General features: G+C 39.4%; 1 non-coding gene across 1 annotated transcript; it reads left to right on the forward strand.

Annotated features, from left to right (window-relative positions):
* The first annotated feature begins 18,339 nt into the window (after nucleotides 1–18,339).
* On the forward strand, nucleotides 18,340–18,445 carry LOC145573324 (small nucleolar RNA R71). The gene has a single exon (XR_014097372.1). It is a non-coding gene; the product is annotated as a small nucleolar RNA R71 (small nucleolar RNA).
* The last annotated feature ends 3,328 nt before the right edge of the window (nucleotides 18,446–21,773 follow it).

The raw sequence follows: 21,773 nt of genomic DNA on the forward strand, positions 1-21,773 counted from the left end.
CAATCAAAGCTTGCTCATGCAATTCTTCTATGATGGATTGGAACCTATGTCTAGAGCTAACGTAGATGCGGGGGCGGGTGGACAATTGATTAAGATCCCCCAAAACCAAGTTGAAGCAACAATCGAAGAGGTAGCGAAGAACTACTCTTGGGGTGGTAGAAGGAGGAATGCTCTGAAGAAAGGTGGGATGTACAAATTAGAGAAGGTTTATCAATTGCAACATCAAATTAAGCTTTTGACCAAGGGGCTTGCAAATTTGAACACAAGTTTTAATAGTGGGGCAAGCTCTTCTCAAGTCAATTCTTTCACATGTCAAAATTGTGGTGGCACAAACCACGATACATCTTATTGTGGGGGTTTGAGTCCCGAGCATATGGCTTCTTACAACCCAAGACAAGATGGATATAGGGGAATTGGCAGAAGAGTAGCTTGGAGACAACCACCACTCGGATTTGCACCTCAACCTCAATAATGGGGGGCAACAAGCTCAACCATCATACAATTCCAACCCTCAATACCAAAACCCACCTCCACCTAAAAACCAAAATCAGAAAGGAAACTACTCAAGGAACAACCAATACAATAATCAAAACCAATACAACAACCAAAATCAAGTGTCTCAAAGGAGTCAAGATCAAGCATCTCAATCCGATTTCACACAAACCCAAATTCTTTAACAACTCCAAGCCATGAATCAACAAATGCAAGAAATCAAAGCTCATAACAAGATGGTTGATTCACAATTAGCCCAATTAGACGAGAGAGTACCTTTCAACTCACCTTCTACTTTACTCGGACAACCACAAGCAAACCCCTCTCATAACATAAAACCCGACTCTTGCAAGGCAATCACATTGAGATCGGGCACATCCTATGAACGGCCAAAAGAGGGAGAAAGTGAGGAAAAGAAGGGAGGAGAAGAAGGTGTGAAGGGGGAGAAGAGAGTTGAAGAAGACAAGGTTGTTGGGAAAGAAGAGAATGTGGAGAAAAAGAAGCCTAATGATGAGAAGACAACTTCAAATCCTAATGAGAGTAGGAATCTAGATGAGCCGATTCCTTTTCCCGGGAGGCTTGAGTAGAGAAAGTTGAATGATATATAAATTCGCAAAATTCATTAGTGTAATGAAGAACTTACACATAAGTCTCCCTTTCATCGAGGTTGTTACCTAAATGCCTTCTTACTCCAAATTTCTCAAGGACATCCTAACCAACAAGAGGAAGCTCAATGATGAGCTCATTACCCTCCCTCATAAAGTTAGTGCACTCGTTCAACACAAGATGCCAAAGAAAGAGAAGGACCCGGGAAGCTTTACTTTACCGGTTAAGATCGGTAATATGGAACCTAGGGGTGCCTTGGTGGATTTAAGAGGGAGTGTTAGCTTAATTCCCCTCTCCATTGCACAAAAACTCAATATTGAAATGATACCCACAAGGAAAACAATTCAATTAGCCGATCGCTCGGTCAAACTTCCTTGTGGTGAACTTGAGGATGTTCCTATTCAAGTTGGGCATATCTATGTGCCATGTGATTTTGTAGTGATGGATATGGAGGAAGATGTTGATACTCCTTTGATCTTGGGGCGTGAAGCTCTTAAAACCTTGGGGGTGGTCATCAATTGCAAGAACAATACTATTACATGTGAAATGGCCGATGAGAAGATTGTCTTTGAGTTTTCCAAATTACTCAAGACCCCCATGGTTGAGAAATGCTATCGAGTTGATGTTGTGAATGAGGAGTTAGATCGCTTAGGGAGGGTAATGATGAAGCCTCAAGATCCAATGATTGAATCTCTTACATGCAAGGAAGAGTTCCACTTTCAAGAGGCAAGAGAGTTTATCATTGGTATGGAAGAAACCTCAAAGGAGGAAGAGGTTGAACAACAAGAAGAGATCGGGCTTGAGCATAAAGAGGAGAAATTGGAGGAGAGTTCTAAGCCTCCTCCTAAGGTAGAAATCAAGCCCCTTTCCCCTTCTTTGAAATATGCTTATCTTGATAATGAGGGAAAATACCCTATTATTATCAATGCTACCCTTGATGGACTTGATTTGGAAAAATTGCTTGATGTTTTAAGAAAATATAAAGATGTAATAGGCTATAGCATTGATGATATCAAGGGTATTAGCCCTTGTTTATTCATGCATCATATTCATCTTGAAAATGATCAATCCACCTCCATTGAACCTCAAAGGAGGTTAAACCCCAACCTCCAAAAGGTTGTTAAGAAGGAAATTTTGAAACTACGTGAGGTGGGAATCATCTATGCTATCTCTGATAGCAAGTGGTTAGCCCGGTTCATGTAGTTCCAAAAAAGGGTGGAATGACCATCATCAAAGGTGAAGGAGGAGAGGAAATCTCCACCCGGACAGTGACCGGGTGGAGAATGTGTATTGACTATAGGAGGTTGAATAAAAATATAAAGAAGGACCATTTTCCTCTCCCATTCATGGACCAAATGTTAGAAAGACTTTCTCACCATGCTTTCTTTTGTTTCTTGGATAGGTACTCCATCTAAGTGATCAAGAGAAAACTACTTTCACATGTCCATATGGAACATTTGCATACTGGAGAATGTCATTCGGGTTATGCAATACTCCTTCAACATTCCAACGATGCATGACTTCTATTTTCTTTGAAATGCTTGAAAAGGAGATTGAAGTATTCATGGATGATTTCAGTGTTGGTGGCTCGTCTTTTGACACTTGTCTTTATAGTCTTGAGAAAGTTTTGAAAAGGTGTCAAGAGACGAGTTTGGTTTTGAATTGGGAAAAATGCCACTCTATGGTTGAGGAGGGTATTGTCCTTGGCCATAAAGTTTCAAAAAATGGCATTGAAGTTGATCTGGCCAAGGTTTCGGTGATTGCAAAGTTGCCCCCTCCTACTTCTACCACGGGAGTAAGAGCTTTTCTTGGGCATGCCGGTTTTTACCGGAGATTTTTTAAAAAATTTTCATCAATCACCAAACCTTTGACCGAATTACTGAAGAAGGATGTTGTTTTTAGTTTCAATGAGGCTTGCCTTGAGGCATTTCGTAAGTTCAAGGAAGCTCTCATCTCCTCTCCCGTTGTGCAAGCTCCGGATTAGAGCTTGCCTTTTGAGCTAATGTGCGATGCTAGTGACTTTGCAGTAGGTATCGTGCTTGGGCAAAAGAAGGAAGGAAAATCACATGTCATCTACTATGCAAGTAGAACTCTAGATGAAGCTCAAAGGAATTATACAACGACGGAGAAGGAAATGCTAGCGGTTGTGTTTGCCTTTGACAAGTTTAGGTCCTATCTTATTTTCTCTAAGGTGATTGTGTACACGGATCATATAGCGGTTAGATATATCATGACTAAGAAGGAAGCAAAGACTCGCCTTATCCGTTGGGTTCTCTCCCTTCAAGATTTCCACATGAAATGAGAGACAAGAAAGGAGCGAAGAACTATGTTGCGGATCATTTGTCTAGGGTTCCTTTTAAGAACAAAGATGATGTACCAATCAATGAGGATATGGGATTTGAAAATTTTATGGCTATGGCTTCAACATCTAGCCCTTGGTATGCGGATATCGCCAATTATCTTGCTTGTGGAGTCATTCCCCCGGAGTTCTCTTCTCAACAAAAGAAAAGGTTTTTCAAAGAATTAAGAAGGTACTTTTGGAATGACCCATACTTGTTTAAACAATGTGGAGATGGCCTTTTTAGGAAATGTGTTCCGCATCATGAAATCGAAGGAGTTCTTGAGCGTTGCCATTCATTACCATGTGGAGGACATGGGGGAGTTGACAAGACGGTGGCAAAGATTTCTCAATCTCTATTGTGGTGGCCGACAACGCATAAGGATGCCCACAAGTTTGTTTCAAGATGTGATAGGTGTCAAAGAAGTGGTGTCTTAACCAAGAAAGATAAAATTCCTCAACAAAGCATTTTGGAGGTCGAACCTTTTGGTGTATGGGGGGTTGACTTCATGGGGCCTTTTGTTTCTTCTTGTCGGAACTTGTATATCTTGGTAGCGGTCGATTATGTTACTAAGTGGATTGAGGCTATACCTTCCCCTACCATTGATGATAAGGTTGTGCTTAAGCTTCTCAAGAAGATCATCTTTCCTCGATTTGGGGTTCCTATGGTGCTCATTAGTGATGGAGGTTCTCACTTTGCCAAGAAGCAACTCGAAGCCCTTCTTAAGAAGTATGGAGTTCACCATAAGGTTGGCCTACCCTACCACCCTCAAACTCAAGGACAAGTGGAAGTGTCAAATAGAGAAATCAAGAATCTTCTTGAGAGAATGGTGAACAAGTCTAGGAAGGATTGATCTCTCAAGCTTAATGACACGTTATGGGCTCTAAAGACGGCGTACAAGACTCCAATTGGCACAACACCCTATAGGTTGGTCTATGGGAAGGCTTGTCACTTGCCGGTGGAATTGGAACACAAGGCTTAGTGGGCCATCAAGGAGCTCAACATGGATTTATCATTGGTCGGTGAGAAGAGATTGTTGAAGCTCAATGAACTTGAAGAACTTAGAGATGATGCTTATGAGAACTCGAGATTATATAAGGAGAAGATAAAGAAGTGGCACGACCAACTCATTCAGAACAAGAGCTTTAAGGTTGGAGACAAGGTCTTATTATTCAACTCAAGACTTTGTTTATTTCCCGGAAAACATAAGTCCAAGTGGTCGGAGCCTTTTGTGATTTCAAAGACTAATCCTTATGGATCATTTGAGTTGGAAGCGGGCGATCAAAAATTTATGGTTAATGGTCATCGTTTGAAACACTACTTCTGCAAAGATGAAATTGGTCTTATTGGGTGCTTAATGCTTGATCCTTTGGATCCCAAGTGATAGGAATGGTGTCCTTCGAACAAGTGTATTATTCCGATAGAGGGTTCGGAATTATTAGAAAGCTAATTATTCAGTGAGGTCAAGTGATTGGAATGCCTAGGTGGAGACCGCTTCCGATTAGTGATATTAATGTATAATTAATATTACAGTTTAATCTTGACTAAACCCTTCGGGTCACACCCAAGCAACTAACGGACTGACGTGATGAATTAATTCGAAAGGAATTAATAAGTCACTCGAGTATTGTGAACAAATACGTCGGATTCCGAGCTTAGAGCGTCGGAACCGAATCTTAAAAGTCGAGCCAAAATTTAGTAATTGGCGAGACGGGAAAATGCTTCAAGTAACAAGTAAAAATTCTAGCCACGCGAAGGCTAGGGAAGTGCGCCAAATAGAAACGCGCCACGTGGCAGCGCACATGGAAGCACGTCACGTGGCAGCACACGTGGCATGGCACGTCGCAGCCACCAAGTGGAAGCGAGCCACGTTAGCAGCCACCAAGTGGAAGCGCACCACGTTGGCAGCCACCAAGTGGCAGCGCGCCACGTGGCAACTGACGCATGGAAAATGTAGGTCGTTTTCTGCCCTTTTCTAGAGCCAAAAAAAATTTATAAACACTCAACTAACCTAATACGAGTATATGGTAATTCAAGGGTCGAACCCAAAGGAATGAGTAGGTGCAAGCTATATCCTAGGTCAAGCTACTTCGAAGATTGTAGAAAGATATGGTTGGTAACTAAGGTATCGAGAAGGCTAGATAAATCGAGAGATTCAATATACTAAACACTAGGGATATAGGTTCCACATGCAAGCTCAATGATTATGTTAATTGATGGATCACTCAATTAATTCAAACATTACAAAGGACAAACAATAGTTGTAACCAAAGGAATCCAAAAGCTATCTCCTATAAGCCAAGCTAGGGTTCACAATGAATGGCTAACTAAGAAAATCACAATCAAATTCAATTAATTAAATCAATTCTCAAATCAAGGGTTCATGTCATTGAAATTTGCAATGCAATATAGATTAATCTTATAGATTAATCACATGCACAACTATGTCAACCAATTTAATTGCAACAATTTAATCAATCAAGGGTATCAACTAGCAAAAATCATCAATCAAGCATGCTTCCCCTTCTCCTTAGCAACTAATCTACTCACTAATCATGGTGAAATTGAGAAACAAAACAAATTCAATCACAATCATATTCATTTCAAGTTTAATCAAGAAGAAATTCAATCACTCAACAAATTCTAAAGCAAAGCAAAGAATGGAATTCAAATCAAACATTCAAGAATTAAAGGAAATTTTAATAAAAGTAAATTCAAAGGAAAGAAATCTCACAAAATTTCATTGATTTGAAGAAGAAATCCAAGATCAAGTTGAAATCAAAGATCAAATTCAAGTACAATCAAGTAATCTTAAGCTTCTCTCTCTACTTTCTCTCTCTTCTAATTCTGGAAAATAAGTGTCAAGTACAAAAATAAGTCGTCCCCCCGAAAAAGGAAAAGTCTAAAGCTATAAATAGAGAATCGAGCGAAGGGGAATGAGGCGCCTGGTGCGTGCGCACCACTAGGCCGCGCGCGCAAAGCTGGGTCTGCGCGCACACACCACCTATGCTGCGCGCGCGCACCCCTGCTTGGTGCTCGTGGCCTTGTCTCGTTCGCTTGCTCGATCGATCTCCGCACTCTTGAGCATCTCTATCATTGGTGCACTTGAGGCGATGCTCGTGAGAAAGGCAGCTCCTGTATCTTCCAAGCATTTGAACACTTTGAGCAAAAGCATTGCTTCCAAGGTTCTCGTGCTTGCGGAGCTAGCTTGAATTGCATGTTTGGATTCCCGAACTTAGCTCCATCAACCTTCATGAATGCACTCGAGCTTCCTCCTTGATAATTAAACCTCAGGAAACTCAACACACCTACAAAACAAGTCAAAGAAACGGAGGAGCGAGAAAAGATAACTGAGAAATGAATAAAATAGAAAGAAAACCATCAAAAGGACACATTTCTCTAAACTTACACACAAACACGCAAAACAAGCATTATTATGTAAAACCACGACATAAAAGACTAAAAACGAGAATAAAACTACAAAGAAAACCTAGCCTAAGAGCGCTATAAATGATACTCATCAAATTCCCCCAAGCCAAACCTTTGCTCGTCCTCGAGCAAAGCAAAATCAAGCTTAAAGGAAAATGATGACATTAATTAGGCAAGCAAGAAATGAGAAAGACTAGAGAATAAAATAATGTACACTAACTCACTTTCGTAGGAATCACGGTCAATTTTTGCAACAATTTACAAGCCATTTAAACCTCTAGATCGCTCTAGAGGACGAGTAATGCTCTCATAAGGGTTTCCTAAGAGATTAACCCATAACTCTTAAGTAAAAGGGAGGCAAAGCAATAAAAGGGAAAAGAGAAAATTAAAACTTGAAAGGAAAAGAGGTGCTTATACAATATACTTTTGCACATGGTCAAAACACGAGAGGATATCAAACTTTCTAGAACAACAAAGGTAAGCACGTTCTAAGATATCGAGGGTTGATTGAAACATAGGACATGCTAAGTATAGAGAACTACCAAAATGCAATTCACTTTCATCTAAAAACAATTTTTAGCACATTTTCCCAATTGGCTTCAAATTTTCTTTTAGCAAGCATCTCTATAGTTCCTCGAAGGAACCGGAAAAACAATAGATTTGAGGTTTTCTCGACAACTTGACCTTGCATCCCTTCTCCTTAGGCTTTAACTCATAATGCCCTCCCTCGGTATATGACTCAACCACTAGGTCAAAAGGGCTTTCCCAAAGGTTGTAACGTAAGGGCAAAAGGCTGAGGGTAGGCTTAAAATTTAGAATTTGGTGGTACACCTAAGTTGTGAAGCAAAGATTGGCCAAATCTCAACACCAAAACCAAGTAGTCACCAAACAAAAACAAACTAATACCCCCAAGCTTATTCAAATCTATAACCACAATCATATATACAAAAAGTGTAAAATGCTTCCCCCCAAGCTTGAACAAAGCATTGTCCTCAATGCGTAAGATAGGAAGAAGCATTTACATTAAAATGTTTTTGAAATTTTTCATCTTTCACTTTTTTATTAATTCTTGCCAAAGCTTTTTGAATTTGCTTTGCTTTTTCTCATTTTTTCAATTTTTCATTTTCACTTTATTCATTGTCCTCGCCTCTTTTAACTATGGATGGCTTTTCATTTATTCACTTGCCATTATTCACAAGATATTCAAAACACAATCTTGCTTACAAATAAGAACCAATATCTAAACTCATATACCACAATCTCCAAGAACATGATCATTTGCTTCACAAAAACCAAAAATGGAAAAAAAAGAAACAAAAGGCTCAAAGTTCTAAAGATGTGGCTGGAAAGAAGGGAAAAGGCTCAAATGGTTAGCAAGAAGGCAAATGTAAACCCAAGAACTAGAAAAAAAGAAAGTTATCCTAGAAAATAAAAATTACCACCCTGAAAAGATGCCTTTGTCCTCCCTAGATGGTTCGGTCTCGTGTTTGAGAATTATGAGTCAAGATTCAAGATTAGGTCTGCAATAGTCAAGGATCCATGCCGCTCATTCAAGGGATTGAAGAAGGCTTGAAAACTATGAAACCTCACAAGGATGTGGCAAAAACTCACTAAAAGTTTCAAATTCACCAAAGGGGAACGATTGCGAGTTTTCAAAAAACAAAAGAATCCGGCTTCAAGGTCCCAATAGTTCTAAACGACTACCTTAGCATGTTCTATCCTAGAGTCAACCAAAGATACTCTCAAACCGTGCAAACCATTGTTTTTACGAAGAATGATAGCAAATGTGCAAGTCCAAAGCAAAAGCAAAACTATTAAGAAAGAAAAGCAATGCCTCAAAACATGTTATTTTTATTTACAAAAGATTTTGTGATATTTGTTTTTGCTTTTTTTTCAAAGGAAAGAAAGGTTTAAAATCAAAATGTATGAAAGCAAAATAAAAAAAGGAAGGTAGAAGAAAAGAGAAAAAGGAAACAAAAAGAAAAAGAAAAACCATAAGAAAATAGAAAAGGAGGAAAAAGAAATAAAATGAAAAATAGAAAAGCAAAGGAGAAATAGAAATGCATCGAGGAAGTGAGCCAACATAATAAATCCCAATCGACAAACAAGTGAACATTCAGCCACAACGCCAATGTTCCCAAACACACTAAGGTGTTAAAAAGCAAACATCCTCGAACAGTTTAACTTCTCCTAGTCTAAACCTAAACTAAGCATCCAAGAAAAGAAAATAAAAAGAAGAAGATTAGAAGAATCTCACCGGGCGTCAAAGCTATGCTACATCAAACAAGGTGAAAGAGCACCTTAATGAAGCACCAATATCCATAGCATAAGCAACGAAGCAAGGTGAGAAAGAAAATAGACTATATACAAAGAAAATTGTTAGTAACTTCAATACAAAAGAAAAGAAAGAAATAAAAGAGAAAACGTATGCAAATAAGGAAAAAGCAATATATGATAGCATCAGGAATAGGGTCAAGTAACAAAATAAGGAAACAGAATCATCAGATAGAAGCAGAGTCAGGAAACAAGATATTAAACAATCATCATCAGGAAGCATAATCATAAGGAAGCAGAGATACACAGCAGACAGCAATCAGTAAAACGAACAATAATACCAAGAACAGGACAGAGAAATCATCAGAAGTACATCATCATCATCATCAGAGAAGCAAGAGATACACAGTGATCAATACCAAAAGTAAAAGAGACCAAGAGTGAACTACGAAAGCGAAGAGGGGAATAGTGAAGCACACAAACAACATAAATCACCCCCAAGCTCGAAATGAACTACCCCCCAAACTCTAAACCTAATAACATATAGGCAAAAGAGAACATCATATAAACCACATAAGAGAGGGGGGTAGCCACAATAGTCTCACTCCGCACTATGGTAAGGGGTAGAGTGAGAACTCCCCTCACCGGTCTCTATAACATGAACCGAGCTAGCCATTTCACTCACCTTTATAGGAGCTTTTCTCCTTAATCTCCCCTCCCTCCTAGCACGGTCTATCGCGAAGAAATGAGACCAATCATCCAAAACCGGTTCGCCCGATAATCCCCACCTACCAAAAGTCTCGGGGTTCGAGAAAGGTATAGGGTTTGCGGGATCATAAGTATAATCGCAACCACCGGGCCGCTTATAGTCGTAAGTGGCCAGGGTGGTGCCAACAATAGCACTAGTATGGATATGAGGACCCTCCCAATAGAGGTAACAAGGTCTATGTCCAATGGATGGGTCAAAGGGTTCCCATTGAGGGATAGGTCTTTGCTGGACCGGGAGGTATGGGTAGTTCAATTAAGGTTCAATCTCCCTCCTCCTCACATGGTAGTCATACAATTAATTAGCATGAAAATCATAGCAATGAGAAGAATCACACCCCAAAGGCATGGAAAACAAGACATTAGTGATGGAATCTAACTTGGCATGAGTAGTAGATAAATCAAATGTAAAAGAAGAAGTAGAAGGAGGGATATGAGTACCTCCCCGTTCAACCGGGGGTAAAGCTTGGAAATACGTCGAGAGAGCATCACTGGAGGCGGTTCTTGCATGATTAGTCTTCTTCCAAAGAGAGGGGTCGATGTTGCATCTTAGAGGTATCCAAGTCAATGAATCTGTTTTCGTCTTACGGTTTGTAGCCTCCTTGCTCAGAATCAAGAACCAATCCTTCACTTGGGATACTTTCCATATGAAAATATTATGCTTCTTGGTACGATCAATGAATTTTTGGTTTACAAGGGCGTAAACATTGAGGAAATGAGAAGGTGTCCTCTCCCGAGGGTCGACTATCGGAGGGAGCTCGCATAGAAAATCTTTATATGAGTCATTGAGGCAAAGTGCGATGATAGAGATCATGCCTCCAATTTGGATGCTCCCCGAAAATGAAACACCGTCTCGGATGTCTAGAAATTGGTTGATCAAATGTTGAGTGAAATCTACAAGCTCGATCTCATGCGACTCTTAATCGGCAATCCATAGCCAACAAAGTTCCTCACGGGAAATAGCTCCCAAAGAGTCTTTAGATCAAAGGGCATAGGTGAGAATACGATTAAAGTATCTCATTGCCGGATGAACGATCGATACGGACTTGGAAATTTGAGGCTCATATTTCCCTTCATCGGAGATACGCCGCCACCACTTAAGTTCATCATACCCATGGTCACTAGCCATTTTACCATTGGCCGGATAGATAAGATGGTCTTCATCGACGGCCCAAGAAAACCGGAAGTAAGAACAAAGTTGTGACTCCGACAACCGATGATCATTGTTGAAAAGTTGAAAGGTCAAAGTTCTTGAAGAGTCACCACTTGTCTCTCGAACCACTTCTAGGGATGATAGAAACTCATACGTCACCCTAGCATGGGTAGGGGCGCTCAAATCCAAGAACTCTAAGAGACCGAGGTTCTTGGCGAGGTAGCGAACGTCATCATCAATTCCAAGTAGCTTGGTAGTTGCTTGATCATAGAATCTTATCGACTTAAGCTTCCTTTTAGTAAGTTGCTTGAACCTATCCCAATGCATTTCTTTAGAGAATTCAACGCCATACGTTTCTACCACCTCGGGAGGAGGTGGAACAACGTGCCGAGCTTTTCTTGAACTTGATCTAGCACGCTTCTTATGACGAATAGGGGTCATCTACAAGAAGCAAAGAAATTCATGAGCAATTCATTTACAATTATTAGTGTTCAAGAATATTCATAAGAAATTGCTCAAGAATCAAGCACAAACTATAATTCAATCAAAAATGAAACAAGAAATGGTCACACAACAAAATGAAACTTTTGGGGGACGCCAAAAGGGAAGGTCGGACACAAAGGAGCGTCTTGAATAAGACCAAGGGCAGTGAGGGCGATCGAAGTGAGAAAAGATGGCATATTTCTGAAACCAGGAGTTCTTTTTTCACTTTCGAGCGTGATGTAGCTATATGTTATATTAAGCCCATCCATCCGATTCGACATCCTATTCTCGAATGAGAACTGGCAGATAATATAGAAACATAAGCATGAAACAACTAGTCATGAAGTAAAGGCAAAATTGGACACAAAAGACCAAATCATGAATTATTATGAGCAAATTAATCCCAAAACATTGAATTATCTAAGAAATGAAACTATTATATAGAATACCCTTGAGAAAGAAAATGACCAACAATGGTGAATCAAGGATTCAAGCAAGGTGTACAAATTCATCATGAAAAAGCTTCAATTTAACATCCAATAACATCATTCAACACAAAATACAAGCTAAAAGAACCAACAATGAAGTTCTACCATGAAAGCAAAAACAAGGGTTTCAAGCTTCAAAAATGAGGAAGAAGATGACTAGAGAATGAGAAATTATACCTCAATGAAGCTATTAATCACTTGAAAATTGCATAAATGAAGAGTATAGACCAAATAGAACACCCAAAGTCAAGTTCCAAGCACCAAAACAAAACCTTAAAAAGTCGAATTTGAGCCCAAATTTTTGAATTTTAATTCGAAAATTTCTGATTTTTTTTGTTGTTTTTGAAAAGATTTGATTATGGTTTAATGTAATTTGTGAATAAATGAAATTAAAAAGGTGTATTTGTGTGAATTTGCAAGGGTTAGGGAAGGTTTGAAAAGAGAAGAGTAAGTGGTGGAATAAGGAGGAAGCCGGGGAGAGAGAGAATGGAGTGAAATGGGTGATTTGGGAGAAGAGGGGGACGAAAAAGGGAGGCGGGGCTGCTGTGGCTGGTGCGTGCGCGTATCTAGGTTGGAACGTTTGCACCAGCTACGGCGGGGGGGAAATTTTTGCTCGGAACTCTGACCTACCTGGTGCGTGCGCGCAGCCTGGTGGTGCGTGTGCACCAGGTAGGGCATTGGGGGGCTCAAATTTGCCTTGAAACACACCAAAACAAGGCCAAGCTCTGACCCCCTTGGTGCGTGCACGCAAGGAGGGTGGTGCGTGCGCACCAGGAGGGTAAAGGGGGGGTTCAAAATTCGACCAAGTTTCATCAAAATGAGCTTAAATTTCTGACCCCTTTAGTGCGCGCGCGCAACCTGTGATTTGTGCGCACCAAAAAGAAATTTTCCGCTCTTGAACATACTCTCGTGCTTGCGCTCTCATCGGCGTCAATGAGCGTCATGATCGAGTGCTTAAAAATCACACAAAAAATACTTTGAAAATCACTCGATCATAAATAAAATTTCATGAAAACTCAAACATGAGAGCATGTATCTCCAACAAACTCCTTCACCTAAGTTTAACCAAACCTCAAGAAACCTTGAATTAATCACCGAAATAGTTGGAAATCATCATTGACCCAATCACATGGCACCTAAATCAAGAAAACAAAGAAAAATAAGAAAAGTTCTCAAAAATAAAAGAAATATAGAGAATTGAAAAATCAAAAGAAAAGGGTTAGAAAACCGGTTTTCCTCTCGGGAAGCGCTTGTTTAACATCATAGCTCGGCGTTCTCCACCTATTAAGGTGGTTGTCGGAGAAGCAATATATGAATAAGGCCAACAAAAGCACCATCGAAATACTTCTTGAGCCGATGGCCATTGACCTTAAATGGAGATGAAGAATCCATCATTGAAACCACTACAACACCACTAGGAAAGACATTCTTAACCAAGTAAGGACCGCTCCATCTTGACATGAGCTTTTTGAGAAACAACTTCATTTTTGAATTGTAGAGAAAAAATTTATCACCAACACAAAACTCTTTCTTCTCGATAAGCTTATCATGAGTTTCCTTGGAACGAGCTTTGTAAATACTATCACAATCATAAGCATCAAATCGAAGCTCCTCTAGCTCATGAAGACCTAACCACCTTTTCTTCCCCGCACTTGCCAAATCAAAGTTTATCTTTTTGATTGCCCACAAAGCGCGGTGTTTAAGCTCTACCGGGAGATGGCATGATTTTCCATAGACTAGACGGTATGGAATGGTACCTATAGGTGTCTTGAAAGCCGTTCTATAGGCCCTAAGAGCATCATCCAACTTATCCGACCAATCCTTCCTATTTCTCGCAACCGTCTTTTCAAGAATTAACTTGATTTGATGATTGGAAACCTCGACTTGGCTGCTTGTTTGAGGATGATATAGAAGGCCAAATCGTTGATGAACTCCATGCTTTCACAACATCTTTTGAAAGGCATTGTGAATAAAATGAGAACCATTATCGCTTATCACTGCCTTTGGTACACCAAACCTTGGAAAAATGACCTTCTTGAATAACTTCATTACCACCTTGTGGTCATTAGTTGGGGAAGCAATGGCCTCAACCCATCTAGACACGTAATCCACCGCCACAAGGATATATTGATTTCCAAAAGATGAGGGAAACGGTCCCATGAAATCAATTCCCCATACATCAAATACCTCCAACTCAAGGATAGGTTGTTGAGGCATTTCGCTTGGAGATATTCCCAACTCGTTGACAACGATCACATGTCTTAACAAAACCCTATGAATCCTTGAAGAGATGCGGCCACCATAAACCGCTTTGAAGAATCTTAGTGGCGGTTTTAGAAACACCCATATGGCCACCACTCGGATCCGAGTGGCACATCTTCAAAACACTAGGCACCTCTTCATTTGGAACACAACGCCTAAGTAAGCCATAGACTCCTCGCTTGTACAAGATGGGATCATCCCACACATAGTGTCTTGCCTCTCTCTTGAGCTTCTTTCGTTGATTCTTAGAAAAGGAAGGTGGAAACTCCCCACATACAAGAAAGTTCACTAAGTCGGCAAACCATGGGAGCTCTTTTTCCTCAATAGCATATAAAAAGTCATCAAGCATTCTATCCTCAATTGGAGAACCATCATCATGAATTTGAGAATCCTCAAGGTGAGAGAGATGATCCGCCACAACATTTTCTGCTCCACTCTTATCTCTAATCTCAATATCTTGGAGCACCCACCGGATCAACCTAGGCTTGGAATCTTTCTTGGCAAAAAGGTACTTGAGAGCCGCATGATCCATGAGGACAATGGTCTAGGAACCCAACAAATAACAACGAAACTTTTCAAAAGCATGAACAATAGCCAAAAACTCCTTTTCAGTTGTGGTGTAATTTCTTTGAGCACCATTTAGAGTCTTGGACATATAATAGATCACATGTAGCTTCTTTTCTACTCTTTGACCCAAGACACCTCCAATTGCCGAATCACTCGCATCACTCATCAACTCAAAAGGTAAATCCCATCTTGGGGCTTGAATAATAGGAGTAGAGATTAGATCTTTCTTCAACTCCTTGAATGCTTTCAAACACTTATCATCAAATACAAACTCGGCATCCTTTTGAAGATTATTGAGGGGCTTTGCAATGAGCGAGAAATCCTTGATGAATCTTCTATAAAACCCGGCATGTCCTAAGAAAGATCGCACTCCTTTCACATTGACCGGTGGTGGAAGCTTCTCAATAACCTCAATTTTTGCTTTGTCCACCTCTATCCCCTTGTGAGAAATCTTATGGCCAAGGACTATGCCTTCCTCCACCATGAAATGACACTTCTCCCAATTCAAGTTCACCTTCTCACACCTTGCCAAACATTTCTCAAGGTTTTCAAGACATGCCTCAAATGAAACACCTCCTACGGAGAAATCATCCATAAACACTTCCATCTCCTCTTCCAACATATCTCAAAATATACTCATCCTGCATATTTGAAATGTTGCGGGAGCATTACAAAGGCCAAACGGCATTCTCCTATAGGCAAATGTACCATATGGACAAGTGAAGGTTGTTTTCTCTTGGTCATCCGAGTGGATAGGGATTTGGAAAAATCCCGAGTAACCATCAAGAAAACAATAGAACTTGTGCCTCGTTAGTCTCTCAAGAATTTGATCAATGAAAGGAAGGGGGAAATAATCTTTCTTGGTGGACGTGTTTAGACGTCTATAGTCTATACACATCCTCCATCCCGTGACCGTCCTCGTCGGAATGAGCTTACCTCTCTCATTCTCAACGACGGTCATACCTCCCTTCTTTGGGACAACATGAACGGGGGAAACCCACCTAGAACTCGAGATGGGGAATATAATTCCCGCATCCAAAAGTTTGGTGATCTCCTTCTTCACTACCTCTCCCATTTGGGGATGTAGTTTTCGTTGTCTCTCAATAGAAGGTAGAGCCCCCTCCTCAAGGGATATATGATATGTACATAAAGTGGGGCTTATACCTTTGAGGTCATCAATGGTATAACCCAAAGAACTTTGGTGCTTTCCCAAAACATCACACAACTCTTGAGCTTGGCGCTTACTCAAAGAAGAGCTAATAATCACGGGATAGGTGGAGTTGGGTCCCAAGAATTCATACCTAAGGTGTGATGGAAGAGGTTTGAGCTCAACCATTGGAACACCTTGACCTTCCTTTGATGTAGCCACTTGCAACGCTTCTTGGCTAGAAATGCTCATACACATTTGCTCTTCAACATCCTCAAGGCTTCCATTGAGCACATCTTCATACAAAGCCATCTCCTTGGTAGGAGCACCTATCTTTTCCTTATTCAACAAAACATTCTCAAGAGCATCGTTAGAAGTGAGCAATTGCTCATGCATTGAAGACACAACAAGATCAAGAGGATCAATCAACATGCAATTTTCTAAAGAAGAACTTGGATACTTCATACTATCATTCAACTCAAATTCTATCACCTCATCCCCTACTTTGAGTGAAATTTTAGCACTCTTCACATCTATCAAAGTACCCGAAGTAGCAAGGAATGGTCTCCCTAAAATAATAGGAATGTTAGCATCTTCGTCCATCTCAAGCACCACAAAATCCACCGGAATAAGAAATTTCCCAACTCTCAAAGGGACATCCTCTGCCTTACCCTTAAGAAACTTAATTAACCTATCGGCTAATTGCTAAGTGATGTTAGTAGGTAAGAGTTCCCCTAGCTCAAATCTTTGGTATACCGAATATGGCATAATGCTAACACTAACTCCTAGGTCACACAAGGCATTCTCGATTTGCATTTTGTAAATGGCAGAAGGGATGGAAAAGTTTTCGGGATCTTTTAGCTTAGGTGGCATCTTGTTAATTATGATTACACTACAATTCTCGGTCATGTTCACCGTCTCTACAACATCACAAGTTCTCCTACCGCTCAAAATGTCTTTGAGGAATTTTGCATAGTTGGGCATTTGGGTGACAACTTCGGTAAATGGTAGAGAAAGGTGAAGTTGCTTGAGCATGTCAATAAATCTTCCAAATTGTTCATCTAACTTGTGTCTCATGAATTTTTGTGGATAAGGAAGCTTGGGTGTCACAATATCTTTCTCCACTCTCACCTCACTAGGTTTCTCAATCTCAACCTCACTCAAAGATGCACCATCTCTCTCATCATCTACCAAAACCTCTTTTGTGGCCTCCTTGGTCTCACTCTTCCTAGGCAAACTCTCCTCAAGAACCTTACCACTCCTTGTAACAATAGCATTGATCGGTCTCTTGGGATTTAGGCCTTGGGAAGGTAAAGAAGAAGGACTAGCATGGTCTTTCAAAGCATTAGCAAGTTGAGAAATTTGGTTTTCAAGCATCTTATTATGAGTCATCATTTCATTAAATTTCTTATCACTTACGACCATGTAAGTGTTCAACAACTTTGTTTGGTTTTCAATGATTTCTTCCAAATTGGTCTTATGAGAAGAAGAAGAGAATTGAACATAGGAATTATCATTTTGGGTCTTTGGAGCAAATCCGGGTGGGGGACCCCTTTGAGAGTTATTTTGAAAATTTCCCCTATTTTGATTGTTCTAATTACCTCTACCTTGATTATAGTTACCATAACCTTTGTTATGATTAACATAATTTTAGTTTTGATTTTGGCTACTATAACCTTGGTTGTTATAGTTACCTCGGGAATTTTGGTTCCCATGGTTCCTATTGCCACCACCTTGGTTGTAGTTGTCAAAATTGCCATGGTTGTTGTAATTCCTATTCCATTGACCTCTTTGATTCTCAAACCTAGAATCATTATTGTTTAACACATAGTTCACATGCTCATTCACATTTCCATCTTGATCATCACAAACATCCATACATGTATGAGGGCAATTAAAAACATCATGATCATACGATCCACAATCATCACAAAACAAGCATCCACTAGCATGTTACTAGAAGAGGGAGGGGGTTGAGAATTAGAAGACATACCTCTCCCCTTAGATTGGGAGGGAAGACTTGAAACTTGGTAGGTAACATTTTCCAACTTCGCCTTGATAGCGGATATCTCCTTCCCCAAGTTTGTCATTTGTGAGGATAGATTGTTGATTGCATTTAGATGATCAACCGAGTACACCAAAGAGCTACCCTTTCTAGTTGGATCTCTTTCTCCATCTTGCCAATCTCTATAATACCTCACTACGTCTTCAATTATGTCTACCACTTCCTCTTTCGTTTTGTTCATGATAGGACCTCCGGCTCCTCCATCTAAACATGATTTTCCTTGAGGACTAAGGTCTCCATAGAATATTTGAATAATTTGGTAAGTAGGAATTCCGTGGTGAGGACATTCTCTTTGATACTCTTTGTATCTCTCCCATGCTTCATAGAGGCTCTCACTAGGCTTTTGCTTGAAACCTTGAATCAAAGCTCTAGCCTCCGCCGTTTTCTTTTGTGGATAGAAACGGGATAGAAATTCCTTGGTTACTTCGTCCCATGTGCTTAGAGAATTCGGCTTGACCTCCTTGTCTAGACATTCCAAGGCACGCCCTATGAGGGAAAAGGGAAAAGGCTTGAGGCGGATGAATTCTTGGGAAATTCCATTCACGTTGATAGTATTGCAATATTTTTTGAACTCCTTGAGATGATTTAGCGGGCTTTCATGCTTGGCCCCACTAAATTGTCGCCTTTCTATCAAAGTGATCATTGTCAGCCTTATTCCAAAATCATTCGTCAGTGTTGTAGGTGGAGCAATCCCACTCTCAAATCTATATGCACCGGGAATCCCCAATTCTTTCAATGCCACCCTTGGATTTTCTCCCATTCTTGCTTGTTCCTCTTGTTGTGGTTCTTCTTCACTTAAAGTGCTAGGACTCAAAGATCGTCTAGCAACCCTTAACCTTGCAATAGTTCTCTCAATTTCCGGATCAAATGACACTAGTGAACGACCACGTGCTCTATGCATACAATCTCAAAAGAAATGATTAGAGGCACGGCTACAAGTGTAGCCTAAAAGAAAATCTTTTTGTATTTTCAATTAAGGATGAAATAGACTCAACAACTATAACAAAGCACCAATATCACTCCCCGGCAACGGCGCCATTTTTTACGCATGGAAAATGTAGGTCGCTTTCTACCCTTTCCTAGAGCCAAAAAAAATTTATAAACACTCGACCAACCTAATACAAGTATATGGTAAGTTAAGGGTCGAACCCAAAGGAATGAGTAGGTGTACGGAATATTTCAAGCATTACCCCAAACTTGAACCCCATTGTGATCACACACTTAAGCATGGTGGCGTCCAAAGGGAAAGAAGCTAGAGCAAAAGAGTCGCCAACAAGTTTTAGGAACTTGTAAACCGTTCACAAGTGAAGATTACACCCCTTAACGATCCATGAGATCGTCAACTCCAATAGGTCTGTAACCAAATAGGGTTCGGGGATGAAGGTACAAATCCAGCCTAAAAGAGATTGAACCTGCCCTAATAATAGGCCTCTACTTCATTCTTCTCGTATTCATGTGCGCTTTCTGACTAACATGCAAACATTAGATTAACCCTAAACCTGTTTATCTATGTTGGTTGAATATTAATGCACAAGCAAAACTATTATTGGCGATCACTTGAATTATAATCAAATTAACCCAAACAAGATTATTCATTATCTTATTCAGCGTGATTTCAAGCATAAATTCCCTTTAAACATACATAAAAGGCGTGATCAAGCAACAATAATAAATAAAATATATCAAGCAACATAATAACAAAAATAACAATCATAATCAAAATAATCATGTTAATAATAAAGCTTAAATATAATAGCAAGATCCTAGGCATGATACTAACAAGATTAATAACAAATCCTAGCATGTCACTAAACAATATAGATCAAAGCTTTAGCCCTAGCATGATACTAACATGATATTAGAAAAGAGTAAAAGGCACCCTAAACATGATATTAGAAAGCAATAATAACATCCTAAATGATACTAGGAATTAAACAAATTTAACCGTGCTTTCTACAAGAATAAAGCAATAAGATTACATACTTTGATGCCTCATACCTCTTTCTAATAACAAAATACACGCGTTAGTAACTTCAAGGAAAATATAAAATCAAACAATTAAATTAAATAATTGAAATAGAGATTTGGGACCAAACCCTTAGAAATTATAACCTTTCACGTCTAGGGAAAAGGCAACTTCAAATTTGGCTAGGTGTGTCTAGACCTAATGTATGAGGAATTTTGTTTGTGAAAAGCTAGAGAGATGAGAGCATTTAGAGAGAATTTAGAGAATAGATTGATTGATTGTAGAATTGATTGATGATTGTTAATAATTAAAAATGGAGGTTCAGGACCCTATTTATAAGAAAACAATTCGGAAATAGGTAGAATTTGATAAGGAATAAAACTCCACTCTGTCGCCGCAAAACCAACCTTGTCGCTTGCCGACAAGCTCTATCGCGTGGCGACAAACTCTGTCGCGTAGCGACAGGCCTGTCGTTTGGCGACAGCCTGGATTCCTACGCGCTTTAAAACACAGAGTCCACTTATCAATTAAAATCGACTTGTAAAGTTCGTATGAAAACTGAAATCGTATTTTTCATAAAATAATATTTTATTCCAAGTAAAACTTATCAAAACATAATTATTAATTCTAATTTTATTAGGACTTAAAAGAACCTTCTAGAGAATTCTAAAAGACTATAATTAATTCTAATAACTTTAGGAATAATAATTATCATTGGGCCCTCCCCTACATCATCGAGCCGCATGTAAAGATCAAACCGGGCCCTATTTAGTATTTTGGCCATAACTTCCTCATTATTCATCGGAATTGGGCTTATAATATATCGTTGGAAAGCTCTTTGCAAGCCCCATCAACCTATACTATTATTGGACCCTTGTGGTGGACCAAACTAAGCTAGATTAGCTATTTCCATAAAATATAGTTGTTTTTCGAAAACAGAAAGAAAGAATTTTTAATAAAAACTAACCGCAACACCTGACCTTTCACACTTTCACCTTATTCGATTATCATTTGATGCAAAAGGTATTCATCACTGGGTTTGGTTTTGGGGAAACACATTTGGGTGTCTATAGTAGGTGCAAGCTAAAGCCTAGGTCAAGCTACTTCGAAGATTGTAGAAAGATATGGTTGGTAACTAAGGTATCGAGAAGGCTAGATAAATCGAGAAATTCAATATACTAAACACTAGGGATATAGGTTCTACATGCAAGCTCCATGATTATGTTAATTGATGGATCACTAAATCAATTCAAACATTATAAAGGAAAAACAATAGTTGCAACCAAAGGAATCCAAAAGCTATCTCCTATAAGCCAAGCTAGGGTTCACTATGAATGGCTAACTAGGAAAATCACAATCAAATTCAATCAATTAAAGCAATTCTCAAATCAAGGGTTCATGTCATTGAAATTTGCAATGAAATCTAGATTAATCTTATAGGTTGATCACTCCTAGTCTAATTAATCACATGCACAACTATGTCAACCAATTTAATTGCAACAATTCAATCAATCAAGGGTCATCAACTAGCAAAAATCATCAATCAAGCATTTTTCCCCTTCTCCCTAGCAACTAATCTACTCACTAATCATGGTGAAATTGAGAAACAAAACAAATTCAATCACAATCATATTCATTTCAAGTTTAATCAAGAAGAAATTCAATCACTCAACAAATTCTAAAGCAAAGAATGGAATTCAAATCAAACATTCAAGAATTAAAGGAAATTTTAATAAA

This window comes from Chenopodium album, chromosome 12 (assembly GCF_948465745.1).
Source record: "Chenopodium album chromosome 12, dcCheAlbu1.1, whole genome shotgun sequence".
NCBI classification, from domain to species: domain Eukaryota; kingdom Viridiplantae; phylum Streptophyta; class Magnoliopsida; order Caryophyllales; family Amaranthaceae; genus Chenopodium; species Chenopodium album.